At 46.0% G+C, this 12025-nt stretch overlaps 1 non-coding gene across 1 annotated transcript; it reads left to right on the forward strand.

Moving 5' to 3' along the window:
• The first annotated feature begins 11952 nt into the window (after positions 1–11952).
• Positions 11953–12025, forward strand: Trnaf-gaa (transfer RNA phenylalanine (anticodon GAA)). The gene has a single exon. It is a non-coding gene; the product is annotated as a tRNA-Phe (tRNA).

The following is a 12025-nucleotide window of genomic DNA, read 5'->3' on the forward strand; positions in this document are numbered from 1 at the left end:
TTTTTTCTCAAGCAAGCCTGCCTCATTAGCCCGCCTGCTCACTATAGGCAGTGTTTTTTTTTTTTGTTTAAAGGAAAGCATTGATAACATTAATTGAGATATGCGGAAAAAACAAATAGCAGAGACAACAAATTTGTGGCTGGTTTCACCATAAAAAAACTGATAAATACATTTTTTTCGTTCACAGCGATGCAGAAAGCTAAACTAAATGTTCGGGAAACCAAAATCAGAAGTTCACCAGGCGTTGAAGATTTTTTTTCATCTTGTTCTAAAACGGAAACATTAAAACGGACTTCATGGTGAGCGTTATTCCAGTGTTTCTACAAATTCGCGCGCTATGGGAAACCAATTAAATTCGAAAGAAAAATTTACCCACAGAATAAAAATATTGCAAGATTGAGCTAGTTGTAGGCGAGAAAGATGCGATGAATGAGCTGCATAAAGGAAGCACGTTCCCCATGCGTGTCCTTTCTTTCAATAATTTGAGGGGATTGTGTGAGATGTCATTCAAAACCTGTGTGAGAACACGCTGTTATGGATATGGCATGTATTGGACATAGGGTTGTTTTCGATAAAATGAACTCCGTCTTGAAGAGGAACACACTGAAGGAACACTTTACTGAAACCCACAAACAACGTCCCTGCAATATTTGCTCTGGTTATTCGTGCATTGCTTGGGACGAATATGTTAGTTGGGTTGGTGTTTGAATTGCGTTGTACGGATTATTTATGCGCGATATTTTGCACTACTTGTGATAGCCGTGCTGGTGTTTGAATCGTCTTCGATCGTCTCACTATATGGGCTTCCCGAAACCGTGGCAATTAAAACATCGCACATGTGTAGAAAACAGGCAGCGGTAGCATTCTGCTCAAACCCACGTTCAAGAATGAGCACTTAACGAATGCATACCCCATTACTTTGTCCAATGACTGCCGCACTTGTGACGAAAATGATTTAACATGACGGTCCTTGTATTTTGCTTTCCAAACTGACACAACCAGAACGGTAATCAACGGGGCCTCACCTGCGTTTTGTCAGTTGTATATCACCGGCATACTATTGAATCGCTTGAGCTCGCGTTCCTCGACTCAGGAAAATGCCGGAAGAGATAAAGTATTAGTGAGGCTTTCAAAGCGAGCTGTGCATGATTGCATAATCATTGCTAGACGGTTACGCACCACTGTCAAAGATGTATTTAACTATATTCCAGATACATGTCCGCATTAGGTACGTAAAAAATGAAGGGCTACTAGAGACTTGCGGCGCCATTTGGTGCCTTTGCCGCGTCTCTATGTTGATTCAGCTGTTAGCAGACGACGCGGAATATTTTCAGCAGATTCTAACTATTCATCAGCGCTGTGCTTCACATCATAAATGCTGGCGAGACCAGAGATTAATCAGAAGGCTGTTGGAATGATAGCGCTGGGGGCCAATGGAAAACCACAAATTAAGCAGTACAGGAAAACATGGGCTTTGTGCCCTCTGAAGTGCGCCGGGGGGGGGGGGGGGGGGGGGCTCAGGGCAAAATCTGATTCGAAAGGTGACAGCTCATTATGAACGGAAATCGATGGACGCGTCTAGGTTGTTTGAGTACCTGTATAATATATATAACGAATTCTGACTCACAGTGGGGCAGAAGAACCGAGAAACTAACCAGGAAATATTGCTGCAATTGTGTAGACAGCGATAGAGAAGAGGGTATTCATCGCAAACTCAGATATGCAGAAACAGTGCACTGGTTGTGAGCAACTAGAGAGGAAGCGAACGAAGTAACAATATCGAGCAGCGAAAGAAAATTGATGGCGCATCTATCTTTCGGAGATGATTGGCGACGTAATGCGATTAACAATCTTTCGTGTGATGGGTGTGTAATTGTGGATGATAGGTTGTATATGTTAAGATGAATATTTTATTATCATGCCATATCCCCATGACATCAGTAAATCATGAAACCTTAGTTATAGGCACATCAGCGGACGCACGAAGTGGCAATGTTGCTGCCAGCCAAAACGCCGAATGATACTTCGACACAGTATATATTGCTGTAATCACCGCACCTCAGTTGCAACTCCGTATCAACCCCTACTCTCCCTACTATCCTGGCCGCCACTTCGTCGCAATGGCTCTCCATCAAGCGGCCTCACTCGACGCGGAGGCGTCTGTTGTGCATGTGGCGCGAGCGCATTAACGTATTTTAGGCTACATACCCATTGTGTCACCTTGTCACATCCATTCTAGCAGGTTGTCCAAGAATGGTCACATACCTGTGTAACAAACGCCGTACCGAGGTTGTCTGTCCGGGGTCCATACCCATGTGCCACATTGTACCCAGTGACCCATGTTGCCTGCACGGCAAGACAGCAACCAGCACATGCCTTATGGCCCAAGCTAGCAAAAAACGTAATGCGCTATGTATGTGAAAAAGATTAGGTATACATACCGCAAACAGAGTGAAGTTCCCCAAAAATGCTAATCGCATTTTTAGGAAATCGGAATGGAAATTGTGTATGAAATTTCTAAGGGCATTGCTATACTGTTCAAAAAGAGATCAGGGTGTATAAGAACGTCTTTAGATTAGCACGACTCATACATCGCGTGCACATGTGAAAATGGTGCAGAAACTATCGTGCATATTCAGCTAGAATGTCAAAGTGTCCATCCAGCGATAAATGTAGAGTCAGTTGGCTTGACCGAGGCGCTAGGGTTTATGGACAGTCCGGAAACATAACTGGAACTCCTGTGGAGACTTGTAAAAGCGGCTGCGAGAGTGGTGGTGCAAAGCAAGGGAAAGCACGCGCTCAAGCGAACTTTACACTGCGAATAATGTAGCTTAGTGTATGAAGATATGTAAAAATTTAGATGTACCAGAACGTTTTAAAGAACGAGCTTGATTGCACGTTAACGGGGCTGCGACATATCGCAGCCCCGTTACAAAGAAGATGCTCATATCATCACCATCATGGTAGAGTTACGAGCATATACAGACATGAGTTCTGGGACTCGAGGAAGAATTTTGAGCAGAGGCCGGTTTGTGAATAGCGAGGCAAGCACCGAGGTAAATACCAAGGTAAAGAATACCGAGGTTTCTTCCTTAGACATGCCTCTTACGACATGCCGGGGCTTTCATATAGGATATGCCAGACACTGCAGTACTGCCAAAATCGAGCGTGCAGCGCCCCCTCCCCACCTTCCCGGTTTTCTGTATGCCTGGTTGGGCGCCTCCGACCTCCCCCCCCCCCCCCTCCCTTGATGAGGCTACCCTAAATAGGCCCTTGAGCAGAATACAGTGAACTTGCATGAGATTGCTTGGTTATTGGTCAGCTAGCTGCTATTATTATTTAGGAATGCGCTCCAAATTGCGATTCAACTCATCGTTGGACCACGATTGCGGTCTAACAAAAGCGCTGATGTGTTTCGTCCTTCAGTGTTCGTGACATGGGACTACAAGTTTTTCAGCAATAACGACCAAACCAATTAGCCCGCGAATATCTCTTCAACATATTCAACTCCAACTCATTTTTATTAGGCCTCGTACTCTTTTTATTTCTTACGACTACTCGGCCTAGATAAGCCTACTCCTTCGCTGCCCTCAAGAGGCTGAACATACCGCGCTAACCATTTGCTAGTTAAAGAAAACTGATCTCTCGCACGGAAGCAATGTACTGCTCCAAATTCTTTCTTTTTACTAGTTTTCCGTTTTCGTTCCGTCCCCAAAGTCGTGTCCGGCAAACCAGACCTTGGCCTTCTTCGCCAGCCGTCATTGTGGCGGCGGTGGCCAGGCGTGAACCTAGCGTGCGCGAAAAACGTCCCTGCACCCAGCGCACGGCTGACCACAAAGACGATGACTTCGCACGCCTGACGAGAACAATGACACGTCGTCGCTTCTCGCCATCTTTTGCGTGCTCGCATGTTCCGTCGTCGGAAGCCCACGGAGACCACTTGGTATTGAGTCTCTGGGATCCCGTCAGGAAGGACGTTATTCTAGGATCTCTGGGCCCAGGGTTAAACCCTGTGGCTATGACGCCGCGCCGTTCTCGTGAGCGCGCATCGTCCTAAAGGAGTGACCTTTCTTTGCCATGTTGTTTCGGTGTTCCGAAATTGTGCTGCTCGTGGAATTTTCAGCGTGGGTTCTTTCTTCGTGTGTGGATGCCTACCGGCTGAATCTCGGACTGCACGATGACCAGCCGAAGACCAGTGCACAGCCCTGGAGCAAGAATAGCCGCTGTAAGAGTAAGCTGCGTGGGCGTTTGACGTTTGTCCGAAGCGTTGCCGCGGGGAAGGAGCGCTTTACCAAAATGTATTGACGAAGAAAAAATCTCAGCCACCCAAAAGGAGTGCGAAGTTACAAAGGAAACCCAGTGTTTTTCTTTTCGGAAAGCTTCGCAGTTGAAGAAAACTTTTGTTTATTAGTTAGTTTATTAGTTACCTGCATAGTCCCGTAGGGAATTACAGCAGGGAGGTACCGACTTAACTAGGTACATGAACAAATTATTTCAATGCGTGGAAAAAAGCCTCATTTGATGTGATATATACAAGGCTCGATGGTAAACTGTACCAATCTCGAACAGTTCGAACGAAATAGAAATCACGCAAGGCGTCACTCCTCCAAGAAAATTCCCTAACCTTCAAGCAGGGGTACAGTCGCTTAGATATATAGTGTGGTGCCAGAATATATTGTTCGCGGTTTACGCCTCTTTTAGAATAATAAATATCTTGGGTCGGCTAATGAACCCAGACCAACGCTCTTCCGGGGCGGGTCACTTTTTCACCTGAACTAACCATAGACCAACGTCGAAAAAATGAACAACTAGAATAACGGGGACACATTGGTCCCGGGTACGATAGAGGGACCGATGGGAGTTTCCCGGTTCCCTGGAGATGCTGCCCATTGAGCTACGCTGGTGCAGTGCAGTGAAGTTTGACAGATAGCCGAAGGGGCAATGTAAAACGCTCCTGGACATAGTTAATTGGGTTTACATGGCTGGTTCTCGCGCAAAACATAACAAGAAAGAAAAGGCAGCAGTTCGTACTTGTTCATCTTGTTGTCTTTGCTGCAGAAGCCAGTGCAGTAAACCGATAATCACCAATTAGCCCCAATTGATACCTTATTGAACGTTGTTTCGAGTAGATCGGGCACGTCATGCTTGCAGTACTTCCCCCTTCACTGCTACTTTAGGTTCATCGCATTTCACAACCGCCGGAAAACTGTTTTTATGAAGAACTAGATTGTATTGACTGATTCATTCGCAGCAAGTATGCTACGAATGAGTCAGTCAATACAATCTAGTTCTTCACAAAAACAGTTTTCTCGACTAGATACTAGATGCCGCTACTATATATGGCCCTCGCCATCTAGTAGCGGCACGCGGCAGCGTGCGAAAATTCGCCAACGCGCGCGCGCAGCATCGGGGCACTGAACGCGATTGCTTCTCCGTTGGAAACGTTTTTTTTTCTAATTTTGGGCTACCAAGTTGGGAGTGCCGCCCTTACACGGGTGTGGCCCTTACATGAGACTGTACGGTACACCGCACAACAGTCGCCCCAGGTGTTGCATGAGGGCTTAACTTCTTTGCCTCTCCTCCGGGTATAGGCATCGGTGTTTCGCCGAGTAGACATAGCCAGCCGAGGGGGGGGGGGGGGGGGGGGTGTAACCTAAACAACTGCGGTGCGAAGAGGGAAAGAACGTATAACAGCCGTGTATAGTCAGCGCAGAGAGGTCTGGAAAGGAAGCACTAGGCGTAGTGCCACTGCTTTATACATCGTAAATGATGTTCGTGTAGTTCAGAGCGACCTATAATTGATGCTTACCAACGCCCTGATAGGAAGGTGCAATAGGACCATGTCATTTCAAACGGCGTCTACGCGTCAAGCATTATGTTTCATACTTTTCAGTACAAACACCGGTGCTCAATTGCTATATTCCACCCCAACCACTAGACCAGCCACGCCTCGTTATTCAAATTGCGATGGAAGTTACAGGGAAGCTTCGGGCCCACCAATCCCCGCAGAGGAAATAAGGTGCATTATTTTTTTACTGCAATCGACTTTACGCCAAGCTCTAGTAGTCTCAACACAGCAGAAGCACCAAGCTTCCGCAGCTTTATGCTTCTCGATTTTTAAAGTATACATAGGGTAAGGGTTTCTAAAAATGTCACAGTTTCGCCCTAAGGGCGAAGCAATGAATGCGATAGCAACACAGCAATGTCATACGAAGTAAGGTGAGCGGCTTTGGTAGCAATATGAATTGTAGTAAACATGAGCTGATTAAGTAAGCAGGTGTGCTGCGGCGTAAGTAGACCGACATGAAGAGAGACTCGATGACCACGAGAAGGCGCGTGTGAAACGGTGGTGTTGATGAGAAGCGCTGCCCGTGGGCAGCGCGTGCGAAGGGACACACCTGTAGCGCGGCACTGCCGATCCGGGCAGCATTGCATGTGTAGCGTGCGTTGGAAAATGTGGCCCGACTATTACTAACTGTGGTGTGAGCGCGCACAAACAAACATGAATAGATCACACTGAATGACTGCAGATAACGACTGTCAAAACGCTGGCAGCGAGCCCATACACCGCAGCGGGCGAAGGTACGTGCGGTCTATCGCTTCAACGGAAACTGAACGGCGAATGCACGGCGCATAAAGGTCAGAGCCGTGTGGAGATAAGAGACGGTGCGGGCGAGCGACGAGCGCGGTTGTTGGCAGAGTAGAAGTGCGCCCCCCCCCCCCCCCCTCCGCTCCCTCCGGCGCTCGCTTCCCGCTTCCTTGCTTGCGCGTGGAAGATTGAGTGCGTTCGCTCTCCGTGACAGCGTGCGTCCCTGCACGCTTCCGCTCGGGCATACGGCGCGCGGCGAAGATTTTATCTATACGGAACCTCACGGCGACGGCGACAACGACGGCGACGGCGACGCCGACGGCAGAAATCCGGTGGAAGTGTCCATATAATTGCTATCGCAAAATATTCTGTATAGTACAAGCTGGCCGACTCACGTGGTTGTACAAACTCAGCTATAGCGAAGGCCCGTCCACTCGTCAAGCAGCACTCGCGCAGCCAGACCGCGCGCGGCGTTATGGCGAAGTCCCCCAGATGACGTCACATGCTAAACGGTGCAAATCAATCTTTTCGGTGCTAACAGAAGAAAGGGGGCTCCAAATGCTAATCCAAATATAAAACAAGTACTTTCACATTTCAAAGAATTAGTTTCATAAATGTTCACATTTTGAGCATGTAGGTTACAAGTATCCATCAATCTTTCCGGTCTAAAATCTTAATAATTCATGGATCCACCAATAGAATCAGTCATTAGCGATGATTCTGGCTCAAATTGCAGTGAGAAAGCGCGCTATCTGCTTAGAAAAAAATTGCTTCATAGACGAATAAAATCCAATTACAGTTCGGCGCCATGAAATATGCGCGTACAATGCACTGTAGCTATAAAAGAATTACGAAACAGTGGTCTACTAAGGGAAGTTTATTTGTATACTTGCACAACAGCATAGATGACCGTTACTTGGGAAGGCGTTTGCAGTAATAACTATAGATATACAAACAATTGTTCTCTCCGTCCACATTAGGTAGCTAAGCATCAGAGATTCAGATCATTCACCAGAAATAACGGACCTTCCAACAAATAGCCATAGTAACACGGCGCACAGGCAAAGCTTATTTTTCTGTGAACTTAAAGAACGTTAAGCGGTGGCAAATTTATCACGCACTATCTTGCGCAACCATCGTTGCTGCGCCAAGACAAAACAACTTTTTCACTTTATATATATACTTTCTGGCATAAGCAAATAAAAGTAGTCATAGAACTGGCTTCAATTTAATTTTGCGCGCATGTTCTTTAACCTTTTATTTGACGAAGCACAACACTCTGGCACTACAACTAGCTAAGCACTAAACGAAACGTTTTTGAAGGACTGCTTTGAGAGCAAGCTGTGTGTGTGTGTGTGTCGCGTGTCTCCTCGCTCTCTCGATTTTAGCACTCCGATACCACCAATCACAAGCTTCTATTCATTTGGATGATCATCGATTTTCAAAATTTTAAACCGCAACGGCAGCTCTGCACTCCGTGTAATCAACTGCGTACAGAGCATGCAAAACTATAGACACATTGGGACTGTATTCTTGAATGATTATTATTGCGATAACAATTATATGTGCACTCCAAGCGGATTTCTACATGCCGTCGTCGTCGCCGTCACCGTCGCCGTGAGGTTCCGTATAGAGTCCAACGGCGATGAAATTGGCGCCGCGCTCCGTATGCTGTATGTGCGCGAGGAACGCGCGCTTTCATGGGGAGCCAACGCACGGCGAAAAGCAAACGCGACTTCTTCCGCCGCGCGAAAGGCCGTGGGAGGACGGGAGGGGGAGGGAGCAAGGGAGGGGAGGCGATGTTTAGCTGGGGCCCCAAATGCCTATTTATATTAAAAAATTGTCTGTGGCTTAACTCAGTTATGCCTGGGTGTGCGTAGCGAGAGGTACGGTTAATGTTATTGTTTAGCTTGCTTCTCTGTACGGTTACATTGGTTACCACTATCACCTTGTCCTCTTCTAACGAGCGGGGTAACTGTTTCAGCACCTCTTCGGTGTCGACCGGCACGTTCACCACGGGTCCCTTGATGCCAATCTGTCCGTTCATGAGACCCTGAGGAGTTACTGTTGACAGTGTGCGCTGCTTTACCACCGTACACATGCCGCCCGATTAACGTTCTATAGACCACGTCACGTGTTTCGTGCTGCATATATTTATAAATCGATGTATTGAATATTTAGGCTTTTAAAGCCTTCCGCTTCGCCAACGCATCACGAACACTGATGCTGTGGGACCACCTGCAACAGGTGGAAATCAAAAAGTCCTGTGTAACTCTGTGATATAACTGCGTCCGAACAAACAGCCGCGTTCAACAACAGCGGCAAAATATCTTTAATATTTTGTCCTCAGCGTGAGGTGAGAGTATAAGCGATGGCTGATAACGAAAAAAAATGAGGCGTAACGATGACAGACAGGAAGAGAGCCGTGTGGATCAGAGAGCAAACTGGGATATGGTCGATATTCTAGTTGACATTAGGAGAAAAAAATGGAGCTGGACGGGTCATGCTATGCGTAGGGCCACCTGCGGTTTTTGACCACCTGGGGTAATCTTTGACACATATGCACCTAAATCTAAGCACGCGAGCGTTGTTGCATTTCGCCTCCATCGAAATGCGGGCACTGTCACCGGGAATCGATTCCGCGTCTTCGTGCTCAGCAGCTCAATGCCATCCGCTGCTAAACAATCGCGGCGGGTCAATCGATTGATAGAATTTAGATAATAAATTACACTAATTCGCTGCCATTGAAAATCCTGCGACGAAAAACGTGGTTCCGGATCCGTCATCTAAGACTCCGCGATGTTGCTCCTGTATGTGATAAGGGCGAAATTTATGCGAATCCATGTTCTAACCGGCATTCCCATGCGATGAATAGATGATGAACGGTTAAACGGAAAGCGAACACTTACGATAACACGCATCATTTCCGTCTTGTTTATTATTAGGTAGAAAACTATGTTTGCAGAAATATCGTTCGTTACTTTTTGTATCATAAGACTAAATTTTCAAGCGTTCTTTGTGAAACGAAGCTTTCTTTACATGTGCCTAAGTGACCCAATAAAAATGGCATACTTGCAACGGGGTTATTGTCCTGTGATATGTCGTGAACAGCGCAAGCTTTCTTGCAATCTCTCGTAATTAAAAATGGCATAATTAATCAGTTTTTTCAATCGATGTTGAGTTCTGTGCGCCTGTAGAGAATTATACATCTCTCAGTGTTCTTTGCTGCAGCCTAAAGGGACGCTAATGCGACAACAGTTTCAGTTGCACTATAGTAAATTTTTTTACAGAATACCGAACATGGTCGCTGGTACACTGAAAAGAGGCTTGCTTAGCCACACTGTAAACTAACTTACACCCTTACCAGGCCCGTAGCCAGGAATTTTTTTCGGGGGGGGGGGGGGGGGAGGGGGGCACTTGCTGAAGGCCTTGACTATTTGAGGAAAGCACCTATTTTTTCAGTAAATATTTTCGGTAAAAAGTGGCAGTATGTAAATTATGTGACTTTTAAATACTATTTTATTAATTATTTTATATTTTTAGTTTTGAGATGAGTCTTCCTAATGGTATAATATTGTTATACGGCCGATTCGTCTCAATAGATTTAATTAATAAAGATAAAACAGCGTTGCTCAGATCCAAAAATAAAAAGACGAAGGGTGGAAATCGGGCGCCGACTGTCGCCGAATCTCTGGTTATCGGGCGCCAACTGTCGGGGGCGGCGTCCTCTGCTCTTTTGTGAGGCTCCGGGTCGCTTCGGCGGCCCGTTCGTTCGGCCGCCAGTGTACTCAGCGCCGTAGAACATGGGCATGGAAAGATCTGCTCAGTCTTGCACATGGTGAGCAGCTGTTGACAAGTCTCTTTGCGCAGCGGGGTGGTGGGAGCCCTGCTGGAGAACCCCACCCCCCACCCCGAAATTTTGATGGGGGTGGCGATTTTCTCCAGCGGCGCTCCTGCGTGCCTGACCCGTACTAGTGCTTTCTGTCTATAACTCACAGGTGTGAGTCAATTATAGGTAGAAAGCACCCTTTTTCAGCAATTTGCCGTAAAAGAGCCAAAAGCAGCACTTGACAAGTTTCAAGAACGGCTATTGAGGCTGCCACAGCAGCTCAAAAAAAAAAAAAAAAAGTACTTGGGAATTGGGGACTTAACAGTGGCACACCGGTGCATGTATGTCTTCAAAATGGAACTTTTGACTTTCATCTTCTCTTCTAATAATCAACCTATAAACGCGAAATTAGCAACAAAAAACTTTTGGAACAATATTTTATCAATCTAAACTAATTTATCGTTTCTACTCTGTGTCCATTTAATCGCCCGATCCAGGTAATATGAGCAAGCATAATCCCACGTCTCGTTACCAGTAAGATGCCATGAAAAATGCTGAACTATATCGTTCTTAATGTGCCTGCCGGAAAATGCTGACACTCGCGATACATGTCGACATATACATGACTGAGCATGCTGCAAACATCTATTGTTCGTTCTTTTAAAGAAGTGATGAATCCAGTATTATCACAAAATAGCTACTCTCCGGAATTTCGGTAATTGTGGTTGTTGCAATCTTCAAATGATCATGGTACTCCTTTTCTAGCTCTATCGATCGAAAATATAATGCAGTTTCTTTTTGACACATCTAATGCTGGCGAACGAGCTGAGTCCTTTGCCTTTAGGAGCAGTAGTCACCGATTTGTGATTGCCGATATGGCAGAATTAATAGAGAAGCATAAATAATGTAATTACCATTATTTTAAGGGACACTCACAAGGAGCGCTAGGTGAATTTCGCTGGTTTTTCAATCCACCATCCGTAATTACTTTTCGCAAGAACATATTTATCGTCAGCGGAGAACTCGAGCACCAAATTTCCGCTCTTTGAATTTAGCGCTCACAGTTACTCATAACGTCAAGCTGACGTGACAAATTTCGAGCTATCCCCAAACTTTTTTTTGTGTGTGCGCGTGCGTGTATGGGGTGAAAAGGGTTATTTTATGGAGGAGCTGTCCGCAATCATCGTGACTGTACGTCGACCCGAAACCGCAACTACTTTGCTTACTTTGAACTACGATGTTGCCTTTTTTATTATTATTACTAATACACTATTAAATAGCTCCGAAATTTCCCTGCAGTCACTTTCCTGGCCTACCAAGCCTTACTTCACGGTAACAGTTGCCTGCTTTCAATTCCACTGAAAGTCTACCAATATAACTGAAAGTAGTGTCATATTAATGAAATTTAAGAATTACATTGTATGAAGAACATTCAAACCCCATAAAAAATAATACTGCAGCATGCAATCCAGAAAGCCGTAAACGTGCCTCTACATTGGCACCACGTGCTATTTTAAGAGTTCGAACTGCGCGTGCCGAAATAGCTCAGTTGGGAGAGCGTTAGACTGAAGATCTAAAGGTCCCTGGTTCGATCCCGGGTTTCGGCA

This window comes from Dermacentor silvarum, chromosome 9 (assembly GCF_013339745.2).
Source record: "Dermacentor silvarum isolate Dsil-2018 chromosome 9, BIME_Dsil_1.4, whole genome shotgun sequence".
Taxonomy (NCBI): domain Eukaryota; kingdom Metazoa; phylum Arthropoda; class Arachnida; order Ixodida; family Ixodidae; genus Dermacentor; species Dermacentor silvarum.